This window comes from Balaenoptera borealis (assembly GCF_965194805.1).
Source record: "Balaenoptera borealis genome assembly, chromosome: 4".
In the NCBI taxonomy this organism is placed as follows: domain Eukaryota; kingdom Metazoa; phylum Chordata; class Mammalia; order Artiodactyla; family Balaenopteridae; genus Balaenoptera; species Balaenoptera borealis.
In genome coordinates, this window is record NC_138861.1 from 47,178,762 (window position 1) to 47,205,675 (window position 26,914).

Sequence of the window (26,914 nt, forward strand, 5' to 3'; positions counted from 1 at the left end):
GATGAAGAAGGACCTTATATAATGGTACAAGGATCAATACAAGAAAAGGATTTTACAGTTGTCAACATACTTGCACCTAATATAGGGGCACCCAAATACAAAAAACAAATACTAGCAGACATAAAGTGAGAAATTGACAGAGATACAATAATAGTAGGAGACATTAACACCCCACTCACTCTTCCAGACAGAGAATCAGTAAGGCAACAGAGAAACTAAATGATACAATAGAACAGTTAGACTCGATATTTTCAGGACATTATATCCAAAAACCCAGAATACACATTCTTTTCAAGGGCTCATGGAACATTCTCTAGAACTGACCACATACTAGGGCACAAAGGAAGCCTCAACAAATTTAATAACATAGAAATTATCTCAAGCATCTTTTCTGACCACAATAGCCTGAAAGTAGAAATTAATCCCAGGAAAAGAAATGAGAAAAAAAAAATAATTACATGGAGACTAAAAAACATGCTACTAAAAAAAACCAATGGGACAGTGATGAGATCAAATAGGAAGTTAAAAAAATATGGTGAGACAAATGACAATTAAACCACAATCATACAAAATCTGTGGGATGCAGCAAAAGCAGTTACTAGAAGTTCATAGTGATACAGGCCTTCCTTAAAAAATAAGAAAAATCTCAAATAAACAACCTAACCTACAACTTAAAAGAATCAGAAAAGTAAAATATCTAGGAATAAACCTACCTAAGGAGACAAAAGACCTGTATGCAGAAAATTATAAGACACTGATGAAAGAAATTAAAGATGATACAAATAGATGGAGAGATATACCATGTTCTTGGATTGGAAGAATCAACGTTGTGTAAATGACTATACTACCCAAAGCAATCTAGATTCAATGCAATCCCTATCAAACTACCAATGGCATTTTTCACAGAACAAGAACAAAAAATTTCACAATTTGTATGGAAACACAAAAGACGCTGAATAGCCAAAGCAATCTTGAGAACGAAAAAATGGAGCTGGAGGGATCAGGCTCCCTGACTTCAGACTATACTACAAAGCTACGTAATCAAGACAGTATGGTACTGGCACAAAAACAGAAATATAGATCAATGGAACAGGATAGAAAGCCCAGAGATAAGCCTACACACATATGGTCACCTTATCTTTGATAAAGGAAGCAAGCATATACAGTGGAGAAAAGACAGCCTCTTCAATAAGTGGTGCTGGGAAAACTGGACAGGTACATGTAAAAGTATGAAATTAGAAAACTCCCTAACACCATACACAAAAATAAACTCAAAAGGGATTAAAGACCTAAATATAAGGCCAGACACTATAAAACTCTTAGAGGAAAACATAGGCCGAACACTGTATGACATAAATCACAGCAAGATCCTTTTTGACCCACCTCCTAGAGAAATAGAAGTAAAAACAAAAATAAACAAATGGGACCTAATGAAACTTAAAAGCTTTTGCACAGCAAAGGAAACCATAAACAAGACCAAAAGACAACCCTCAGAATGGGAGAAAATATTTGCAAATGAAGCAACTGACAAAGGATTAATCTCCAAAATTTACAAGCAGCTCATGCAGCTCAATAACAAAAAAACAAACAACCCAATCCAAAAATGGGCAGAAGACCTAAATAGACATTTCTCCAAGAAGATATACAGATTGCCAACAAACACATGAAAGAATGCTCAACATCATTAATCATTAGAGAAATGCAAATCAAAACTACAATGAGATATCATCTCACACCAGTCAGAATGGCCATCATCAAAAAATCTACAAACAATAAATGCTGGAGAGGGTGTGGAGAAAAGGGAACCCTCTTGCACTGTTGGTGGGAATGTAAATTGATACAGCCACTATGGAGAACAGTATGGAGGTTCCTTAAAAAACTAAAAATAGAACTACCATATGACCCAACAATCCCACTACTGGGCATATACCCTGAGAAAACCATAATTCAAAAAGAGTCATGTACCAAAATGTTCATTGCAGCTCTATTTACAATAGCCAGGACATGGAAGCAACCTAAGTGTCCATCATCAGATGAATGGATAAAGAAGATGTGGCACATATATACAATGGAATATTACTCAGCCATAAAAAGACACGAAATGGAGTTATTTGTAGTGAGGTGGATGGAGTTAGAGTCTGTCATACAGAATGAAGTAAGTCAGAAAGAGAAAAACAAATACAGTATGCTAACACATATATATGGAATCTAAGGAGAAAAAAAAAAGGTCATGAAGAACCTAGTGGCAAGATGGGAATAAAGACACAGACCTACTAGAGAATGGACTTGAGGATATGGGGAGGGGGAAGGGTAAGCTGTGACAAAGTGAGAGAGTGTCATGGACATATATACACAACCAAATGTAAAATAGATAACTAGTGGGAAGCAACTGCACAGCACAGGGAGATCAGCTCTGTGCTTTGTGACCACCTAGAGGGGTGGGATATGGAGGGAGGGAGGGAGGGAGGAAGATGCAAGAAAGAAGAGATATGGGAACATATGTATATGTATAACTGATTCACTTTGTTATAAAGCAGAAACTAACACACCACTGTAAAGCAATTATACTCCAATAAAGATGTTAAAAAAAAAAAGATAGTGATTGGTGAAGAACAGGCTGGTCATATAACCTGGGGAGATACTGGGCACCCCACCTAATGGAAGGTCTTAGCTTAAACAATTACTTATGACCTTGCTAATGTTACTATGTATATTACTTGTATTCTGCCTATTTTATGATTTTTTTTCTTGCATTACCAAATATGTGACTGAGCCTCCAATAAAAATAATGAAGACTAGGAGACTTGAAAAAAAAAGAATCAGAAAAAGAACAACAAACAAAACTTAAAATCAGGAGAAGGAAGGAAATAATAAAGATCAGAGAGGAAATAAATAAAATAGAGATTTAAAAAATGTAGAAAAATTCAGTAAAACCAAGAGCTGCTTCCTTGAAATGATAAACAAATTTGACAATGCCCTGGCCAAGCTCACCAAGAAGAAAAGAGAAAGAACAAAAATAAACAAAATAAGAAATGAAAAAGGAGGCATAACAACTGATACCACAGAAATACAAAAAACCATAAGGGAATACTATGAAAAATCATATGCCAACCAATTTGACAACCTAGAAGAGATGGACAAGTTTCTAGAAACAAACAGTCCGCCAAAATTGAATCAAAAAGATATAGATAATTTGAACAGACAGATCACTAGAACTGAAATAGAATCTGTAATTTAAAAACTCCCTACAAACAAATGTCAATATAGCTTCACAGGTGAATTCTACCAAACATACAAAGAACTTACACTGATCCATCTCAAACTTTTCCAAAAAATTGAAGAGGAGGGAACACTTCCAAGGACATCTACGTAGCCAACATCACCCTGATGCCAAAACCAGACAAAGACACCACCAAAAAAGAAAATTACAGGCCAGTATCTTTGATGAATATAGATGCAAAGATTCTCAACAAAATATTAGCAAACTGAATATAACAGCACATAAAAAAGATCATACACCATGATCAAGCAGGATTCATCCCAAGTTCACAAGGAGAGGTCAACATAGGCAAATCAATCAATGTGTTACACCACATAAACAAAAGAAAAGACAAAAATGACATGATCTTCCCAATAGATGCAGAAAAAGCATTTTACAAAATTCAACATCCATTCATGATAAAAACTCTTACCAAAGTGGGTATAGAGGGAACATATCTCAAAATAGTGAAAGCTATTTATGATACATCCACAGACAATATAATACTCAATGGTGAAAAGGTGAAAGCCTTCCTGCTAAAATCTGGAACAAGACAAGGATACTCACTCTCACCACTTCTCTTCAACATGGTGTCAGAAGTCCTAGCCATAGCAATCAGACAAGAAAAAGAAAAATTATCCAAATTGGAAGGGAAGAAGTAAAATTGTCATTATATGCAGATGACATGATACTATATATAGAAAACTCTAAAGCCTCCATACGAAAACTACTAGAACTGATAAATTCAGCAAGATAGCAGGATACAAGATTAACACATGGAAATTGGTTGCATTCCTTTACACCAACAATAAAATATCAGATAGGGAATGTAAAGGACTTTCTGGCAAGATGGCAGAGTAGAAGGACATGAACTCACCTCTTCTTACAAAAACAGCTAAGTCACAACTAACTGCTAAACAACCATCAACAAAAATAATGCTGGAAACTATGAAAAAGACACCCTACACCCAAAGACAAAGAAGAAGCCACAACAAGATAGTAGGAGGGGTGCAATCATGATAAAATCAAATTGCATACCTGCCAGGTGGGTGAACCACAAATTGGAAAATAATTATACCACACAGTTCTCCCACAGGAGTGAAAGTCCTGAGCCCCATGTCAGGGTACCCAGCCTGGGGGTCTGGGAACTGGAGGAGGAGGCCCCAGAGAATCTTGCTTTGAAAGGCAGTGGAGTTTGATCTCAGGAATTCCAGAAGACTGTGGGAAATAGAAACTCCACTCTTGGAGGGTGCACACGAGGTCAAGTGTGTACCAGGACCCAGGGATAAAAGCAGTGACCTCATAAGAGATTGGACAGATCTACCTGCTAGTATTGGCGGGTCTCCTGTGGAGGTGGAGGGGGGTGGCTGTGGCTCACTGCAGGGAAAAAGACACTGGCAGTGGCAGCTTGGGTGAGTACTCATTAGCATGAGCCTGCCTGGAGGCCACAATTTCCCTACAAGACCTAGCCCCAGCTAACAGCCTGTAGGCTCCAGTGCTGAGACACCGCAGACTGAACAACCAACAGGGCAGAAACACAGCCCAACTCATCAGCAGACAAGCTGGGTAAAGTCTTCCTGAACAAGGTCCTGCCCACCAGAGGGAAAAAAAACAGCTCCATCTACCAGCAGGCAGGAACCAGCCCTTCTCACCAAGAAGCCTACACAAGCCTTTTAGACAGCCTCAACCATGAGAGGGCAGAGAACAGAAGCAAGAAGAACTACAAACCTGTAGCCTGTGGAATAGAACTGCAATCACAGAAAATTAGACAAGATGAAGTGGTAGAGGAATATGCCCCAGATGAAGGAACAAGGTAAAACAAACACCATAAGAACAATTAAGTGAAGTGGAGATAGGCAATCTACCAGAAAACGAATTCAGAGTAATGATAGTTAAGATGATCCAAGGTCTCGGAAAAAGAATGGAGACACAGATAGAGAAGATACAAGAAATATTTAACAAAGACCTAGAAGAACTAAAGAACAAACAAACAGAGATAAACAATAAAATAACTGAAATGAAAAATACACTAGAATGAATAAATAACAGAGTAACTGAGGCAGAAGAATGGATAAGTGACCTGGAAGACAAAATGCTGGAAATCACTGCCACAGAAGAGAATAAAGAAAAAAGAATACAAAGAAATGAACACAGTCTAAGAGACCACTGGGAAAACATTAAATTCACCAACGTTCACATTATAGGAGTACAAGGAGGAGAAGAGAGAGAGAAAGGAGCTGAGAAAATATTTGAAGAGATAATAGGTGAAAACTTCCTTAACATGGGAAAGGAAAACAGTCACCCAAGTCCAGGAAGCTCAGAGAGTCCCAGGCAGGATGAACCCAAGGAGGAACACACAGAGACACATAGTAATCAAACTGACAAAAATTAAAAACAAAGAAAAAATATTAAAAGCAACAAGGGAAAAGTAACAAATAACATACAAGGTACTCCTATAAGGGTATCAGCTTATTTCTCAGCAGAAACTCTGCAGGCCAGAAGAGAGTGGCATGATATACTTAAAGTGATGAAAAGGAAGAACCTACAACCAAGAATACACTACCCAGCAAGGCTCACATTCAGATTCAATGGAGAAATCAAAAGCTTTACAGACAAGCTAAAGCTAAGAGAATTCATCACCACCAGACCAGCTTTGCAACAAATGATAAAGGAATTTTTCTAAGCAGAAATGAAAATGCCACTACAAGAAACAAGAAAATTACGAATAGAAAAGCTCACAAGTAAAGGCAAACATAAAGTAATGGTAGGAAATCATCTGCACACAAATATGATAGCAAAACCAGCAATTGTGAAAAGAGGAGAACACAAATACAGGATATTGGAAATGCATTTGAAGTTAAAAGACCAACAACTTAATACAATCTTGCTTATATACAGATTGCTGTATGAAATCCTCATGGTAACCACAAACTGAAAATCTACAACAGATACACACACAAAAAAGAAAAAGGAACCCAAATGCAACACTAAAGTTAGTCATCACATCACAAGAGAAGAGAATAAAAGACGATAGGAAGAAAAAAAGACCTATCAATACAAAAACAAACCCCAAACAATTAAGAAGATGTCAATAAAACATACATATCAATAATTACCTTAAACATAAATGGAGTAATGCTCAAACCAAAAGACACAGACTGGCTGAATGGATATGAAAACTAGACCTGTATATATGCTGTCTACAAGAGACCCACTTCAGATCTAGGGATACATACAGACCGAAAGTGAGGGAATGGAGAAAGATATTCCACAGAAATCGAAATAAAAATAAAAATGGTGTAGCAATATTCATATCAGACAAAAAAGACTTTAAAATAAAGACTTACAAGAGACATAAAAGGACACTACATAACTAAATAATAACAATTGTAAATATATATGCACCCAACATAGGAGCTTCTCAATATATAAGGCAAATGGTAACAGCCATAAAAGGGGAACTCAACAGTAACACAATAATAGTGGGGGACTTTAGCACCCCACTTTCAGGAATGGAAAGATCATCCAGGCAGAAGATCAATAAGGAGACAAAGGCTTTAAATGACACATTAGACCAGATAGATTTAATTGATATTTATAGAGCATTCCATCCAAAACAAGCAGAATACATATTCTTCTCAAGTGAACGTGAAACATTCTCCAGGATAGATCACATGCTAGGCCACTAAGCAAGACTTGGTAAATTTAAGAACATTGAAATCATATCAAGCATCTTTTCTGACCACAATGCTATGAGATTAGAAATCAACTACAAGAAAAAAAAAATGTTAAGAAAAAGGATTGAGGCTAAACAATATGCTACTAAACAACCAATGGATCACTGAAGGAATCAAAGATGAGATAAAAAAAAATACCTAGAGACAAATGAAAATGAAAGCACTATGATCCAAAACCTATGGGATGCAGCAAAAGCAGTTCTAAGAGGAAGTTTAAAGAAGTTCTAAACTTCTAAGGAAGTTTAAAGCAATACCATCTTACCTCAGGAAACAAAAATCAAAAATTAACAAACTAGCCTGACACCTATAGCAGCTAGAAAATGAAGAACAAACAAAATCCAAAGTTAGTAGATGGAAAGAAATCATAAAGGTCTGAGCAGAAATAAATGAAATAGAAATAAAGAAAACAATAGAAAAGATCATTGAAACTAAAAGCTGTTTCCATAGGAAGATAAACAAAATTGCTAAACTTTTAACGAGGCTCACCAAGAGAAAAAGAGAGAGGGCTCAAATCAATAAAATTAGAAATGAAAAAGAAGTTTACAATGGACACCACAGAAATGCAAAGGATCATAAGAGACTATAAAAGCAACTATATGTCAATAAAATGGACAACCTGGAAGAAATGGAAAAAATTCTCCAAAAGGTACAGTTTCCCAAAACTGAACCAGGAAGAAATAGAAAATATGAACAGACCAATCACAAGCACTGAAATTGAAACTGTGGTTTAAAAACTCCCAACAAATAAATGTCCAGAACCAGATGGCTTGACAGGTGAATTCTATCAAACATTTAGAGAAGAGCTAACACCTATCCTTCTGAAACTATTCCAAAAAATTGCAGAGAAAGGAACACACCCAAACTCATTCTATGAGGCCACCATCACCCTGATACCAAAACCAAAGATACCATAAAAAAAAGAAAAAAAGAAAATTGCAGGACACAAAAATCCTCAACAAAATACTAGCAATCAGAATCCAACAATACATTAAAAGGATCATACACCATGATCAAGTGGTATTTATCCCAGGAATGAATGAAGGATTTTTCAATATCCACAAATCAGTGTGGTACACAATATCAACAGATTGAAGAATAAAAACCATCTCAATTTGATCATCTCAACAGATACAGAAAAAACTTTTGACAAAATTCAACACCCATTTATGATAAAAGCTCTACAGAAAGTGGGCACAGAGGGAACATACCTCAACATAATAAATGCCACATATGACAAACCCACAGCAAACATCATTCTCAGTGGTGAAAAACTGAAAGCATTTCCTCTAAGATCAGGAACAAGACAAGAATGTCCACTCTCACCAGTGTTATTCAACATAGTTTTGGAAGTCCTAGCCATGGCAATGAGAGAAGAAAAAGAAATGAAAGGAATCCAAACTGGCAAAGAAAAAGTAAAACTGACACTGTTTGCAGATGATATGATACTATACATAGAAAATCCTGAAGATGTTATCAGAAAACTATGAGAGCTCATCAATGAATTCAGTAAAGTTGCAGGATACAAAATTAATACACAGAAATCAGTTCCATTTCTATACACTAACAATGAAAGATCAGAAACAGAAATTAAAGAAACAATCCTATTTACCATCACATCAAAAAAAAAACAAAAAACAAAAAACCTAGGAATAAACATACCTAAGGAGGAAAAAGACATCTATTCTGAAAACTGTAAGACACTGATTAAAGAAATCAAAGATGATGCAAACAGATGGAGAGATATACAACATTGTTTGATTGCAAGAATCAATATTGTCAAAATGACTATACTACCCAAGGCAATCTATGAATTCAATGCAATCCCTGTTAAATTACCAATGGCATTTTCACAGGACTAGAACAAAAACTTTAAATTTAAAATAAAATTTATATGGAGGCACAAAAGATCACGAATAGCCAATGCAATCTTGAGAAAGAAAAACAGAGCTGGAGGAATCAGGCTCCCTTTTTTCAGAATGTGCTACAATGCTACAGTCATCAAAAGAGTATGGTACTGGCACAAAAACAGAAATATAGATTAATGGAACACAACAGACAGCCCAGAAATAAACCCATGCACCTATGCTCAATTAATATATGACTAAAGAGCCAAGACGATACAATGGAGGAAAGACAGTCTCTTCAATAAATGGTGCTGGGAAAACTTGTCAGCTACATGTAAAAAAATGAAATTAGAGCATTCTTTAACACCATGCACAAAAATAAATTCAAAATAGATTAAAGACGTAAATGTAAGACCAGACACTATAAAACACTTAGAGGAAAACATATGCAGAACACTCTTTGACATAAATCGCAGCAATATCTTTTTCAAGCTGTCTCCTAGAGTAATGGAAATAAAAATAAACAAGTGGGACCTAATTAAACTCAAAAGCTTTTGCACAGGAAAGGAAACCATAGACACAATGAAAAGACAACCCACAAAATGGCAGAAAATATTTGCAAAAGATGCGGCCAACAGGGGATTAGTCTCCAAAATTTACCAACAGTGCATGAGGCTCAATATCAAAAAAACAAACAACCTAATCAAAAACTGGACAGAAGACCTAAATAGACATTTCCCTAAAGAAGACATACAGATGGCCAAGAGGCACATGAAAAGATGCTCCACATTGCTAGTTATTAGAGAAATGAAAATCAGAACTACAGTGAGGTATCACCTCACACCAGTCTGATTGACCATCATCAAACTATCTACAAACAATAAATGCTGGAGAGGGTGTGAAGAAAATGGACCCCTCCTACACTGATGGTCAGAATGTAAATTGGTACAACCATTATGGAGAACAGTATGGAGGTTCCTTAACAAAATAAAAATAGAGCTACCATATAAGCCAACAATCCCACTTCTGGGAATATATCTGGAGAAAAACATGGTTTGAAAGGATACATGCACCCCAATATTCATTGCAGCACTGTTTACAATAGTCAAGACATGGAAGAAACCTAAATGTCCATCAACAGATGAAGAAGAAGTGGTACATATATACAATGGAATGTTACTCACCCACAAAAATATGAAATAATGTCTTTTGCAGCAACATGTTTGGACCTGGAGATTATCATACTAAGTGAAGTAAGTCAGACAGAGAAAGACAAATATCATATGATACTGCTTATATGCAGAATCTAAAAAAATGAACTTATGTACAAAACAGAAACAGACTGACAGACTTAGAGAATGAAATTATTGTTACTAGGGGGGAAGGGTAGGGGGGAGAGATAGATTGGGAGTTTGGGATTGACATGTACACACTAATATATTTAAAATTGATAACCAACAAGTGTCTACTGTATAGCACAGGGAACTCTGTTCAATATTCTGTAATAACCTAAATGTGAAAAGAATTTGAAAAAGAATAGATACACATATATGTATAACTGAATCACTTTGCTGTACATCTGAAACTAACACAACATTGTTAATCAATTGTGCTCAAATATAAAATAATTTTTTTTTAAATTACCACTTATATATAAAAAAGAAAGGGAATGTAAAAAAACAATACCTTTAAAATTGCAATCACCCCCCAAAATATACTTAGGAATAAACCTCACCAAAGAGATGAAAGACTTATACACTGAGAACTATAGAGAACAATAAAACATTAATAAAGGAAATTAAAGAGGATTCAAAGAAATGGAAAGACACACCATGTTCTTGCATTGGAAGAATTAATATTATTAAAATGACCACACTACCCAAAGCAATCTACAGATTTAATGTGATCCCTATCAAATTACCCATGACCTTTTCATAGAACTAGAACAAATAATCCTAAAATTCACATGGAACCAGTAAAAACCAAGAATTGCCAAAGCAATCCTAAAGAAAGAGAACAAAGCAGGAGGCATAACCAACCCAGACTTCAGACAATACCACAAAGCTACAGTAATCAAAACTGCATGGTATTGGCACAAATACAGACATACACATCCATGGAATAGAATAGAGAGCCCAGAAAGAAACCCACACACCTATGGTCAACTAATCTTTGACAAAGGAGGCAAGAATATACAATGGGGAAAAGTCTCTTCAGTAAGTGGTATTGGGAAAGTTGGACAGCTGCATGTTTGTTAATCAATGAAGTTGGAACACACCCTCTCACCATACACAAAATAAACTCAAAATGGCTTAAAGACTTAAACATAAGACATGACACCATAAAACTCCTAGAAGAGAACATAGGCAAACATTCACTGACATAAATTGTACCAATGTTTTCTTAGGTCAGTCTCCCAAGTCAGTAGAAATAAAAATGAAAATAAACAAATGGGAGCTAATCAAACTTACAAGCTTTTGCACAGCAAAGGAAACCATAAACAAAACAAAAAGACAACCTACAGAATGGGAGAAAATATTTGCAATTTATTGCAACAATATTTGCAACATTGTGATGTGACTGACAAAGGCTTAATTTCCAAAATACACAAACAGATCATACAACTCAACAATAAAAAAGCCAACAACCCAATTGAAAAATGGGCAGAAGACCTAAAGAGATATTTCTCCAAAAAAATAAAAATAGATGGTCAGTGGGCACATGAAAATATGCTCAACATTGCTAATTATCAGAGAAATGTAGATCAAAACTAAAATAAGGTACTACCTGACACCAGTCAGAATGGCAATCATTAAAAAGTCTACAAATAAGAAATGCTGGAGAGGGTGTGGAGAAAAGGGAACCCTCCCACACTGTTGGTGGAAATGTAAGTTGGTGCAGCAAGTGTGGAAAACGGTATGGGTGTTCCTCAGAAAACTAAAAATAGAATTACTATATGATCCAGCAATCCCACTCCTGGGCATATATCAGGACAAAACTATGATTCAAAAAGATACATGCACCCCTATGTTCATAGCAGCACTATTCACAATAGCCAAGACATGGAAACAACATAAATGCCCATTGAAAGATGAATGGATAAAGAAGAAGTGGTACATATATACAATGGACTACTACTCAGCCAAAAAAAAGAATGAAATAATGCCATTTGCAGCAACATGGATGCAACTAGAGATTATCAAACTAAGTGAAGTAAATCAGAAAGAGAAAGACAAATATTATATGATATCACTTATATGTGGAATCTAAAAGATGGCACAAATGGACCTATCTATGAAACAATATCAGGGACATAGAGAATATACTGGTGGTTGCCAAGGGGGTGGGGAGTCAGAGAGGGTTGGATTGGGAGTTTGGGATTAGCAGATGCAAACTGGTATATATAGAATGGATAAACAACAAGGTCCTACTGTATAGCACAGGAAACTATATTCAATATTCTGTGATAAACCATGATGGAAAAGAATACAAAAAAGAATGTATATATGTATATATATATTTGTATAACTGAGGTACATTGTTGTATAACAATAATTAACACAGCATTGTAATTCAACTATAATTTAATAAAAAATAAATTCCAACAAGAAAAAAAGTAATTTTATATTGATTATATATTGAAGCAATAATATTTTGGATATATTTGGCTAAATAAAATATGTGATGAAAATTAATTTCACCTTTTGTTTTTACTTTTTTTAATGTGGGTAGTAGAAAATTTTAAATTGCATGTTTGATTCATGTTTGTGGCTCACATTATATTTCTATTAGAATTGTTCTACATTAGCTCATTATATCACAGTAGGAGTTAATTGATAGGTGTTTAATGAAAAGAAAGTGGTGATTAAGAGTCCCTAAGCAGGCAATGATTTCTTCCTGAATAGTTGACACATTTGCTTTAAATCTTTGGAATTCACTCCTGTTTTGGATCAGACACAGTGTTAAAAATCAGCACATCTAATTTTTACTAGTATCTCAGGGGAATATGAGATGACAGATCTGAATTGAGTGAATGGAGGAGAGCAAAAATCATTCTTAATACTATACTTGTGAAGGACTAATGCTGATCCTTTCAGAAGATTCTAAGCTTAAGTTGTGTTTGAGTGAGATAACAAAGAAAGGTAAAAATTTAAAGGGAATGTGGAGAGCAAGAGAGATGATTGGATTATAACCAGGGTTGTGTGAAAGAAAAGGAATTCACTCTTCCCAAAGGCCTGCCTTCTTGTGGGGCTGCAGTGCTTCAAGATCTGGGATCAGGGCAGGTTATACTTTGGGAATGGGGTGGTGTTGGGACTGGTCTAGTGGGGGTGAGGAGAGGTCTCTGGCCCCGCAAACTTTTTCCATTCTCCATTTGTTCTCTGATTACCAGTCTGCATCCTTAAGAAAGTTTCTTTATAACTGAAAGAAAGATTCTTGTCTATTGTCCAAAACATACAGAAATAAGTTACCTCTTAGACTGTAAATAAGCATGACTTAAGGGAGGAATTAAGAATGATACTAAGTGTGTACTTCCTTCTTTGAATTGTTAGAAAAACGCCTCCAAGAACAGTGATTTTCCCACATTATCATCCAGTTGGTTTTTGTTAGCTTCACCTGTATTCTTGTTGTCAAATTATACTACAATTGACACTAACCAGAGAGAGTGAGGCTGGGAAAAGGAACCATTTTAAATCATTTGTCCCACTTTCAATGCTGTTTGCAGGTGCTTTGATTCTGTTACTTGCCCTTGCTCTCCCCATTTCTGTGGGCACCATGGTGGACACCGCTCTGCAGGGACTTTGGACTTAAGGTCTTGCTCTGCTTGTTAGTCAGTGACTTCTTGGAATTGGTTATTCACCAGACCATTGAGCTATTTCTGCTCTGATGCTTGTTTGGCCTCTTCTGCTTTGTTTGGCCTACCTCTTTATTTTTCCCCTCAAATCATTGCCACCCATATCTCTACATGGTGAGATTAAATTAATAAAATAGTCTCCTTTTGCTAATGGAAAAGTAGGCCTGTGTGTTGAACATTTAATTTTTGCTTCTCCTTATCAATAGATCTTCCACACACCTGTTGTATCTATATAAACATGTAGTTTATTATTAATTTCAGATCTTATGTTTATGCTTTGGCACGTGGTTTCAAAACCATGATTCCTGATTCTAAAGTTATTAATATTTAAACTTTGGCAATGAATCTTAATGAAAAAATAAAATGAGTTATCCTCTGAGAAGAAGCATTTGTTAAGAAGTTTGTCATGAAGCATTTTTCTTAGCATTTGTAAGACAAGCCAGCTTCTCAGTTTATGCACATCACTGGGCTATTGATGCACATCACTGGGCTATTGTGACTCTGCATAAAAATTGTACTAACCTTAGAGAAGCAAGGCTGTGAAAGAAAGAAATATACTAGCAACAGCCAAAATTAAAGACAGAGTCTAGAGAAATGTTTCTGCCAACATGCCTTATGATTTATTACTGGAAATAGTTCCCAAATCTGGAAAAAATATTTGAAATCTACACTTAAGGTAAACTGAGGGTCTACTTAAATTGTTTAGTTATTAGAGTTAACCCATGACATTTTCCTATTTTGAGATAACTATAGTGTTATATGATATATATGCCACCATAAAGTACATACATAAAAATAAAAATCGGACAACAATGCCACATGATGACATGAGTATGTGTGGCCTGTAAGGATCACTATGTGATTAATATCCTACCAATCTCCAAAGACTAGACTCCACAGAATTATAAATTACTATATTCATGAATCTTTAGGATCATTCACAAACTATGTTAAAACATTAAATCCACAATTAAAATAAGCATAAAAATGATTTTTCCATCTTTGAAAAATTAATGTGGGATATAAATCGGGACAGCAGAGAAAAGTATCATCCCGCACCTCATCACACTTCACCAATAACCCTCATGATATCAGCTGACACTATGGACCAGATCTTTGAAAGTACAAGTGATTAGAAGATAGACCCTAAGTAATTTCACACAGTGGTGGGACTGTCAGGAGAGCCATTTACCAAATGCTCCTAAGTGATATTCCAAGTTCACTGTTGGGGATGGATGTTGATGGGGTCTCAAGATATGCATGGAATTCCTGATGGTGATACCAAGAAAGTACAAGTTGAATTCACTGAAAACTCTTTGCGAAGGTTTTTCAATGCCAAAAAATATCCAACTTGTTCTGGTTAACTTTAAATTTTAAGCGTCTATAGTGGGGGAGAGGGGTTACAAACCCAAATATCTATAAAGGCCTGAAATAAAACATTACAGGGTAACATATTAGACTGGAGAACTGAGATTGCAACAAGAGAGTAGCCTCCTACCAGCTCCAAAGAATTTATTGCCAAGGGTTGTCCAATTTATTAAATCCAAGTGTAGTCAAAACTCTAGACTTTTTCTGCAAAATTTCCCTATTTTGTTATTCAAGAAAAACACATGTTATCGGTTCATCATCTCTCCCAAGCCTGCTGGCTTCCAGTCCCCAAATAGGGCCTGTAGATTCTTAGAATTACTAATCCTCAACTTTCTCTACTTAGTGTATGAAAGCATTCAAAGGTAATGCTCACTTAATCCCCAGGAACTCAAGTCATGGGCATTGTATTGAGAGGAAAATTCACTTTCAAATTCTTGTTCCTCAAGGGCTGCAGCCACCCTTTTCTTCAGCACCTCTGAAAGCAGCTCTTTTGCCCCTTTCCTATTTGCCCATTTCTGTTCCCCTCTAACCTTAAAAGAACCTAATTATAGGAATGAGATCACTAAGCAATTGAAACTAACTCCTGACTTATGTTATCCTGAATGCATACCATTGTCTAACCTGTTGATTATTTTCCTAGATAAAAAGAAGTAAGAATGAATAATTAAGCAGTTAAAAAAATGACTAGCTCTCTACTCCCAACAACCTCCTTAGCAATCCTGCAGGTAGATCACATGGGCAAGATAACAACTGAAGAACAAGTCAGCCAGTCTGCACTCAATGGAGAATGATGCAGAACTCAACCTCCTGCCTCGACGATCCACTAAGATTCTTTCCCCACCCCATTTTTCCCTTTAAACCTGTCATGGCTGAGCAGAATCTTTGGATTTGGTCTCTGGACATGAGTCCACCTTCTCCCCAGGTTGCCGGCTTTTCTGATTAAAGCACCTTTCCTTTCTACTGACACTTGCCTCTCGAATTATTGGCTTATGAGTGGTGAGCAGCTGTATATGGGTTTGGTAACACCTAGACTTGCAACTGTGCACTTGAATGAGCTACAAAACAAGGGGTGGCAAAAGCCTAATTTAACTCAGTAAGTGTTTATGAAATAATTTCTGTGTGCCAGGCAGAAAGCAAGTCTGTGTGAGGAGAGTGATGAAGTATAATTTGGTTTGTGCACTGAAGGAGCTCACAATTCATATAATCATATGGAATTAAAATGCTAACAGTATTATTGTCAAATATATAATGGAATTTGTCACAAAAACAGATGAATACTTTTTTTATAATTCAGCAAGCATCCTGACAATATGATTGATTTTGTGCCTTTTTCCCTCTTAGTTGCCCATTATCTGAGAGAAGATAAAACCTAAACCTTTAATGAAAGTTTGGAGAGAAGACTAAGGCTGGGAAAAAAATAAACCCGAGTAATTACCTCATTTATACACAGAGACTCATTAAGGTCTCGTTTCCTTTGCTGTAAATGAAAACAAAGTTGTGATTGATTCATTCAGATGTTAGATTTTGCTAATTGTTACAAGCTAGTATTCAGCACTGAAATAACCAACTCTTTGAATTACTAGGTCTCTTAAACTCTCTGCTTTACTTTGAATGAAAATATCTCCTTTCTTCATTACTACTTCTGAATAATTCCTGGGAAAATGTTGAAATCAAGTCTCTGATTAGATAATACTAGTCCTAACTATTAAACAAAATCAGAATTGACACTTAATTAATATTTAACTATTTAGAGTTTCCAATGATGTGTTTGTAGGAAAAGACCAAATGTAGATGCTCCTAGATGGCTAAGAAATGCACTTGACTTTTGTCTGTGACAACACTGGCTCACTGAAGCTTTCAGCAGCTCCAGCGGGTTCATATACGGAATAGTTTAGCTTTGGTTTAGAATTAAATAGTGATTTTAAAAATACCAATGACCTCGTTAGCATATATGTAAAGATTTTGACAGGAAGCTAAAGAGGCAAGCCTATACTAAGGTTTTTCTTTCAAGATGGTATTAATCCTTCTGGTGAAAGAAAAATTCAGTATAACTGTTAGTGGGATGCAAATTCCATGAGGGATTTCAAAAGTGTAAAAACAATAAATTGAATATAATTATTTCAAAGAAACTTCTCATTTAATAAAAAAGAAATTTTTTTGCAGTTATTTGATATCGTGGAATCAATTGTGTTAGAACCAAAATTATGAAGTATATGACAGAGAAAATATTCACCAAGGCATATGGACACTCGATTTACTGCTTTTCCTTTAATGTTAAGACTGAAAGACCTCCCCAGTGGGTAGAGCCCCCTGGCAGCCAGTGAAGGAGCTGGGCACCGGAAGGCCCTCGGCGGCTCTGACCACCTCCCGGGGGGAGAAAAGTCCGAGTTGACTCTGGGCCCAGCAGGCAGCGGCAGGCAGAGCCCTGGCTCCAGGGATTGACCCCGTGACAGTGAACAGGATTTCCTCTGCGTGTCTGCGGAGTCCCAGTCTCCAGGCTTCTTACGACAAATTAGAACTGTTGGCCGTCCTCACGGAGGTTTCTAAGGCTGGGCCTCTTTTTACAAGTTTTGTTTGGCTAGAGTAGTTTCCCTCTTTCCTGTCATTTGTCTACAGTGACAGATGGAAGGACCTGGAGACTCGACTTCCTTCTTACCCCGACCCCCTGCAGAGGGGATCCAAGGGAAAAAGAGGACTCATGCATGACTCCTTGAACTATCATATTTTGCCTCAAAAACTGTATTTGACATGGTAGCAATATATTCCAAAATGATGGTGAAAGAAATGCACACTTTGATATTTTCATCCTAAATACATGCTTCAGATGAAGCCAATTTTTCCCTCAAAAGTTTGCTGTCATTTAAGAGCATCCTAATTATGCTGACTTAAAAATCATAAAAATTTTGAACTGTGGTTGTCCTTTGACATAAAAGTAGCTGTAACCTAGGTTACATTAACCAGCTCTTTGGTTGGCAGGCGTGGAGAGCTCCCTGGCCTAAAGTGGTGGTCCTCCAAACTTGGCCTGGGAAAGACTCATGAAAGGACTGGAAAAATGCTTATTATCAGGCCCATCCATAGAAATTCTGATTCAGTAGTTTTGGGCTGCTGCTCAGGAATCTTTTAAATAATGAAATCAAGTAACTTTAATATAGGTGGGCCATGGCTGTCTCAGAAACACTGGCTTAGAGAATGTGTTCTCAGAGGGTAACAGCAATTTGAGGCCTATCAACATATAACCTTGACAGACATACACATGAACCAAAAAGCTTCAAGTGCTTTGCTTATGAATCCTCACAAAGCAACTCTGAGGTGGGCAGGGAACAGGAAATAATATTCTATAGAAAAGCTAAAGTAATTTACTTAAAGTGACTTAACAAATTTGTGTTTGAACAGCTGTTGGAACTAGAGCCTCTGGCCTCCTGAGCCCTATACTCTCTGCACAAGATCTACACTTCCAGCATTATGGAGCACATGCTGCCCTCTGTGCTGTCAGCTCCTCTGAAATATTGTTTGATATTTCTATTACATCTATTGTACAGATACACATGTCACATGTCAAATAGCAAATGATAATCTAATTTGGAAATGCTACCACTGGGTAGGTGATTGTCTATACTTGCCCCGTGACTTCTGCATCCATTACTCACCCTTGAACCTTCTAAAACTGCATCCCTTCTATTGAGTCATTAACCATGCTCTCACCAGGGTCACACAATTTTTCTTGTTGCAAAATCCAAAGAACAGCATTTGGGTCAAGGTTATGGAACAAACATTTTCTATCTCACTTCCTGCAACATAATTCTTGGGATGACATAAAAACTTTTAATAAAGGATAAATCTACAACTTCATTCAGAAATGAGAAAGGGTGAAATAAGTAAATTGGAAAATTTGAGGAATTCCTGAAAGATTAACAGCAAATTAGTGAAATAGAAAAAGAACAAGTATGAAGAAATAGGGGCCAAAATCTACACAGAAAAGAACTACCAGAGGTTTCAATGATATTTCAAAGTAAAGAATTGAAAAGGCATTCTAACAGCTTTGCTTCTGTTGTCCCTCCCCCCCTCCCACTAAGCAGTGCAGCGCTGTTTACATACAGGCTAATCCCTGAGAACTGTTTTCTAAAACACATAGGTAATCTTCTCAGGGGAGTGTTCATTTAAGAATAATGGGTCTCATCACAAGAAAAAAAAATGTGTAACTATGTGCAGTGACGGATATTAACTGGGCTTACTGTGGAGATTATTTCATGCTATATACAAACACTGAATCATTGTGTTATATGCCTGAAACTAATATAATGCTGTGTGTCAATTATACCTCAGTAACAAGATTATTGGAGCTTAATTTATGTTATCATTGAGATAATGACATAATTAACAAAAACTGCTAACATTAATAAAGCATGTACTATGTGCCAGGTCCTGTTCTAAGCAGCTTATATGTACTGGATCATTTAATCTTCACCCTAACCTTACAAGGTAGATTCTGCTACTTTCTCCATTTCAGTGAGAAACAGAGGGATCAAGTGACGTGCCCAAGGTCACACAGCTAATTCACAGTAGAGTTCTCATACAAACTCAGGTAACTGCAGAGGTCTGTGTGTCTAGCCAATATGCAACTCCAGGTCTTGACAGCAATCAAAGAAGGGGAAAAAAGGCAAAACAGCTAAACCCATGAGGGGGGTATGTGAGATTCTGTACTTCCCTCAGAGAAATTGGGTGAGGTAGTGTTTGGTCCAGTTACACATCCAGAATAGCTGAGAAGATTCATACCCACTACCTACCCCAATCAGCCAAGTCCTTCATGCAAAAATATAGCATATAAGGGATAACAGATATTTGAGAAAAAAACAAAGGGAAAAACAAAGATCAATAAACAGAATACCAGGCCCTGAGGAAAAAGAAATATAGAAAACAGAAAATTCTTAAATATTCTTAATAGTACCCTCAGGGATACAAGAGAATACTTAGTCTATAAAACAAAAGAAGAGCAATCATAAAAGGAGAACGAGTTGTTGGAAAGTAAATACATGATTACTGAAATAAAACATCCAGTACATCCATCGACCAAATTCTAGAACAGTCATTCCTCAAGACTAGATTAATAATCTGGAAGATAAATTCAAGAAAATCTTCTAAAACATAGAGCAAAAAGACAAAGAACTTGAAGAACTAAGGGATGTGGAGAATAAATATAAGTTCAACCTCTGTCTAAGGAAATTTCGGAAAGATAGAACCAAGACAATAAAATAAGGAATAACAAAAGAAAATTTCTCTAGGTTAAATAAAGGCACAAGACTCAGACTGAAAGGGAGTATCAGATGCTGAACAGTAAAATAAATTCCAATGGTGGAGGAAAAAACAATGACAATAACAAAATAACCTTGAAATACACAGGAATACATCCAAACATCTACTGTACAAGCTATAATAAAATAATTTTGAAGGGTATAAAGGTAGTCCTACATAGATAGAAAATTGATTCCCCCCCAAATTGTTCTACTGATACAATTTAATGCAATTCTAATAAAAATCCTAGTAGGAACGTGTGTAAAACTTCAAAAGTTAGAGGTAAAATTCATACAGAAGAATAAAGGACCAAGAATAACTAAGATAATTTTGAAGAAGAATGAGTTGCTTATCAGTTAGTGAGACAATACACAAATAGAATAAATAAGACCACATGGTGTTGGTACAAGAATGGACCACCAATGGGACCGAGTAGAGAACCCAGAAATGTGGAAACTCATTATACTACAGAAGCGGGGTAAAATCCATGGGGAAAAGATAGACTAATTAACACATTTTTCAAGGACAAATTATTTTCCATGTTGACCAAATGATGATCCCTGACTCACACAACACAGAAACTTAATTTTAGATTGATTAAAAATCAAAGCATGCCAAGTGAACTGTAAGGCTTTTAGAAGGTAACATATTGAGAGATCTTTGTGACACAGTAAAGTTGACCAAGGACTTTCTTTTCTAGGTATTAAACTTAGAAGAATTTGCACACATATCCACAAGGAGATGTGTACAAAAATGCTCATTTTACAATCTCTTGCAATAGTGAAAAACTTAGGAAAAAATCTAAAATAAATAAATACTTTGAAGTATATACGTACCAATATGAAAAAAAATTAAAAAGAAAATAAATAACACTAAACTGTATAAAACTATTTACTCTACTTATAGATGTTTTAAACAGTATCATGAAAAAACTTATATTGGTGTACACAATTCACATATATAAAGTTTCAAAACATTACTTCATATTATTTATGGAAACACATGCATATAGTGAAAATATAAAATCATGCATAAGAAAGAAACAAACCAACTTCAGGAGAGTGGCTCCCTCTGAGGGGGTGAGAGGTGAATAGAACAAAGAAGAGCTAAGCAGGACCTTCAATTAAATCTATAACGTTTTATTTTATCTGTAAACGTACGGGTACTATGTTCTTGGCTGTGCTTTTGTGTATGTTTATAGTATTCTGTGAGATATTGAGCTATTAAGACAAAAGGCACTGAACTTATTAAAATGAGCAATGTGCTTTCTCATAGCAAACAAGTCAACTTCTCCAGCACCTGGGAATCTTTCAGCAGGAAATGTCTAATAGTAATTGCTCACACTAATGCTTTAATATGCACTACATGAGGATATAACCTCCTATAATGATTATGAGTAAACACTTTTTATTCCAAGGGCCTCCTCGGAGTGAGGAAAGAAATTTGAGTGGAAAGCCCCATCCAGCTGTCAGGCCCCCATTCCCTGAATCTGTGGCCACTCTAAGCAGTCCTGGAGAAACCATTCTCGCACCCTCAGGAAAGATTTAGACCGCCTTTCATCCTGTGTTAATTAATGGGACTATATGTTTACAAACCTACTCCAGGGACCAGAGATAAGTGAAGAAAGTGGGAGTAGGAGAGACCAGGGTTTTCTTTGAAGTTTAATATATTTCTCTTCTAACAATATAGTAAATGAAATGGAGTCATCATCATCCATAGACACAGACTATATTGAGGACACACAACTAAGGTCCCACATGATGGGTGAACAGCACGGATGTCCAGTAAAGCCCAGGATAGCCCAGGATTAGACCTTTAAATGGGCTGCACAGAACCCATGGAAAAGAAACCCCAAGGACCTCACGGTCCTTTAGAACAGCTATGCTCTTGCCAATCAGCGAATAACCACACCATGGTCCCAGAGATAGCTAAGCATGGAACTCACAGTACATATGTAGGGACAGACACTTACTGTTGCTCTTTGATCTCAGTTTGGATTTAAAATAATAATGCTCTGTTCTCTTTATATGTAAAATACAGTCCTTAACTTTTATACAGCACTTTCAGATATGTAATTTCATTTAATTCTTACAGCTCCCCAATGTGGTTGGTTGTGTGCTGTGGGGAAAAGTCACAAAGGGGCAGGAACTTTTCCCAAATTCTCTAGTAAAAGAAGCATACAGCCAGCTTTGCTGAGGTTTTCTAACTGTTGTACATTGAAACTGTGAGAGAAGACTTCTATGTCAACTCCTGTTTCCCTTATTCTGATCCTATTGGGCAGTTCTTCCTGGTGGAGCAAGAATACTGGTCTGGCTGCCTCAGGGTCACCCACAGTGCTCACTAAAGCAAAGCTGGCTGGACCCCACCACTAGGGATTCTGACTTTAGAGCTATGAGTTGGGCACCTAGAATCTATTGTTTTTTCATACTTCCATAGGTAATTCTTAGGTATTGCTAATTTGGAGTATCAGCATGGAAGAAAAAGATAAGATCACTGTAAATGCTTAAAGTAGGGGTTTAGGGTGCACACAGAACTGAATTATATTTCAAATAAGTTTATTATAAAATATTTTTGCAAGGGCTTCCAAATGAAGGGACTTGAAAAATGAAGTAAACTTTACGTATTTTTATTTTGACATTCAATATTATATTATAAGCAGCGTGCTGGAGCTGACTTGTACTTGTGCTGGAGCAGCTTTGTGAAGGCCACCTGTTAAGTTTTCAGGAATTTTGCCATTCAGTTGTTACACTTGTATTGTAGCTTGTATTGTATTGTATTGTATGTAACCACAAGTTGTTGCTTGTAGCTGTAAACCAGCTATGGTGGAAATATTTACACTATAGAAATCAAAAAATGCTATAAATCAGGAGGTTTTTCTCCCTTGGGATACTTGTTACAAGTTTACCATCTACCCTCCCCCACTCCCCCCCCCCCCACCCCGGTTGTAGAGAATGTAAGAAACAGTGTATTATAAATGTAAACATTTTATACAGCACTGTTTCATCCAATTAAACTTCATGCCAAGAATATTTGATACCTCATCAACCACTAACCACTTGAAAAATGCAAGACAATCTCTTCTTCAATACACAAAAGTTTTACATTATCCCAGTTTCTTCTTGAACTCATATTTCCTTTTGACATTCATCACAGAATTTTATTCAAATATAATGTTTTAAGCTTGAAAGTCTAATTTTGTTCATCCTGTCACATTTTTTTATGTCATAGAATATGTACAGAAATTAAAATTAGAGATTTAATTTTTTTTCCCTATGATCATAAGGCTCTAAGTTTTAAATGATTTTTTTTCTGTATTGAGTTATCAGTACTATTACTAGTAGTTGACAGTTGATCAAAACAACACATATAAATAATGTATAAATAATTCCTAATTATAATAAGCATCTTTTGATGTAAAAGATGCATCATTTGGAAGTGCATCTTTTAATAAAATGAATGGGGCTGTTAAGATTAGTTTATGTGTTCAAGGATAAATACTTTCCATTGCTAGAATGAGACCGACCCCAGCCTGAGCTTTATTACTCCTTTTCCTTATTTAATGGAAGAAGAAGGAAAAAAAAAAAAAGCTTGTTTAAAAAAAAAAGATAAGAATGAAAATAATTCAGTAGTAGAATTCCTCAATTCTCTAAATTCCTTCTCAGTTACAGGCTAAAAATCTCAGGGTGATCTAGTTATCAAAAATAATTATTTGATGTAATATGATAATTTGGTTAAGTTCTCTTTCAGTTCTATTGAAAGCAAATACTTGGGAAACTATTAAATTTCAAAGGGATTGCCCATAGTAGTTGGTCATTCCAATATTTCTGTTTCTTCATTTCCTTCTGAAGGTCTTCCCACTCCGAAGTAATGCACCATGGTAAGAATAAGAATGGATGAAAACTGTGCCTTCTTTTCCTTCCTGGTAAAGTGTAGAAAAGATGACTTTGAAAAGGGAGGTGAGAAAGGAGAGCCAACTTACAAGGTGAATCTTCAGACTGATCTACATTACGAATGATCAAATATGGAAACTGAAGACTTGGAAATTGATTTCCGTGAAATAGTGATGCTCTCGTGGCCCTGAGATGGTCTTCGTGTACGCCCAGTAGAACCACGCAGCCTGAATGGCCCTGATCTGAACCTCCGCCAACACCTGAGCCATCCACCCTCCCAGTTCTCTCTTTAGAGGCATCAAATAACCTCACTTCTCCTTTGACTTAAGTGCACACAGCACTTTTACAGTTAAGTGTTTGCCGCTTACCCAGGTCTGCCTCTGTATAAATTATGGAACTAACTTTCTAATGAACAAATAATTATACACAAATTCAACTTTATTGGTCACAGAGACAAAGCCTAATGTCAAGGATTTACAGGTTAAATTGGGTGGTCCCATGATCTGTTGTAATCATAAAAGTTCTTCAATGCCTTTTACCAGTTTCTCTTTCCTCTTTTCCCAAATCCCCATCTGTTTCAATAGGAAAAGGAATACTTCTCTGAAGTAGTGGAAATAGTTTTGAAATATCTTTCTTCATTTTTAAGTAGTGAATTTTCCAACTATTTCAAGCAATAATACTTAAACTTTTTTCTGAAGGAATATCATGAAAGATGGATATTTGTCCTTATAAGAAAATGCATTTTTGAAAATATCGATACATGTAAAATGTACCTTCAATTGCAGAGAACGTCATCAGTTCTACAAAGCCATGGGCCCCAGTTAAGGAACCCTTTTGGCAACACATTAGGAATAATAGAGACAGATTATCTCTTAGAACATATAGTGTACAACATTTTAAATAACTAAAAGAGATAAGCAATATTTTAACACAAAAAATTTTGGTAATTATTTACAAAAAAATGGGCTAGGATTTCTTAAAATGGTCAATTTCTCTAGCATATTTGAAGTATTTCAATGTGCAGTGTCCCCATGCTATAGAAGATGAAGCACAGGACTTGGAGTCAAACACACAGAGATCCTGATTTTAAGGTCTCATTTTTTTGTCTCTATGACCTTGAATCACATCCATAGCTTCTGGGCCTCTAATATTACTTACTTGCTAAATGTGGATAACATCCCCACCTTGTAGGGCTGCTGTGAGGATGAAATAAAGTAATAAAAGGAAATGTCTAGTACCATGTCTCTCATGTGAGAGTGCTTAATGAATGGTAGCTGTCACTTTTTTAATTTAAATTAACTCTTTCAGGAACACTTCCATTTCATAAAGTGAGGTGCACAAGTAGGCTCTTCTTAACAAAAGGCTGAAGGAAATGTAAGACTGAGAACGTATGAAAAGTAGGATTTTTGGACTCTTCAAAGAGACACGGGAACTCTTTGATGGATGTTTGGAATCTAGGCTGCTTATTTTTGGATCTTATATTCTCTTTGTGGAACAAAAGCCACACCGATGAACTCTTTTGGAAATGAACACACCAGGATTTACTCTTAGACTCATGCAAAAGTGTAAGATGCCTCTGCGAAATTCCTGTAGTAGTTAATGAGAAATACTGTTATAAATCTTTTTTCAGATCAATGAGAATAGTAGGCCTCCTAAAATTCCTGGTCCTTAGTCAGTAAGAAATGGACTTGTTGTCAATTTAGGGTTATGTAGTCAAGATTATAAACAAGGGGTATATTTAAAAACATTTATCCAGCAGAGTGAAGAATGGCTTTGGTATAAATTTTTAAGAAAATTGACCTTCTCCTCCAGGTCACTACTCATTCCCTCCAAGTGACACAATGACAAAATGTTTATAAACATAATAATTTTAATCACACAAAAGAGAAATATGAAGTCAAAGTAAATCTTATTTCTTTTTTCCCCCCCTGAAACCTCAAGTGAAGAATCATTTACCAAACAGTATTTCTGAAAGTTTGGAGAAGTCTACATTTTAATAAAAAAGCCAAACATCTCTAGTGACGAATTTTAAGCCAGTGGAAAATTAAAAAGATCAAACTTCAAACCTCTCAGCAAGACAGTTTTGAAAGGAAATGCTAACAGCCCCACCACTGGGTGCTGCTATGATAAACAGATGAACCCTTCTGTATGTGCCCTGATTCCAGTTACACCCATTGGCCAGAGCCACTATTGGCCAAACCCTCCTGCTGTAACCACTAGGCACTGATGAGAAAGGTGCCAGAAATAATAAGTTGGAGCTCAGGCAAAAGCTAAGAGGAAACACTTGATGTCAGATATGAGCTTGCCATTGTTTTGAGAGAACATGGATGAAGGAAAGAGTAAATGCCTGTGTATTTGAGACTTGATGTATATATGCTGACTATCAGAATAGATCTTATTTTCCCTGGCTACTCCCAACTGCCAGAAGATCATCTTTTTCTGATATTTACTTTAATGGTGACATTCATTTCCAGGCTGCTATCCAGAGTTATTCTAGTGTTAAGAATGTTTTTTTAAAATAATAAATATATGAAATTATAAAACATCAGACAGATGTTTATCAACATTAGCCAAGCTCATTTCATATGGTTGTGACACTATATCCATTCATGGGGAATTCATTTTGCTAAAGGGGACAAATAACCTCATATGCCTCCCATGCTTATGCTCAGCTT

General features: G+C 36.1%; 1 long non-coding RNA gene across 1 annotated transcript in view; it reads left to right on the forward strand.

Annotated features, from left to right (window-relative positions):
• The first annotated feature begins 1,129 nt into the window (after window positions 1–1,129).
• Window positions 1,130–26,914, forward strand: part of LOC309628314 — an 882,984-nt gene continuing 857,199 nt past the window's right edge. The window contains exon 1 of the long non-coding RNA XR_014244410.1: window positions 1,130–12,303. This is a non-coding gene — a long non-coding RNA (uncharacterized lncRNA). The remainder of the gene's footprint in view (window positions 12,304–26,914) is intronic.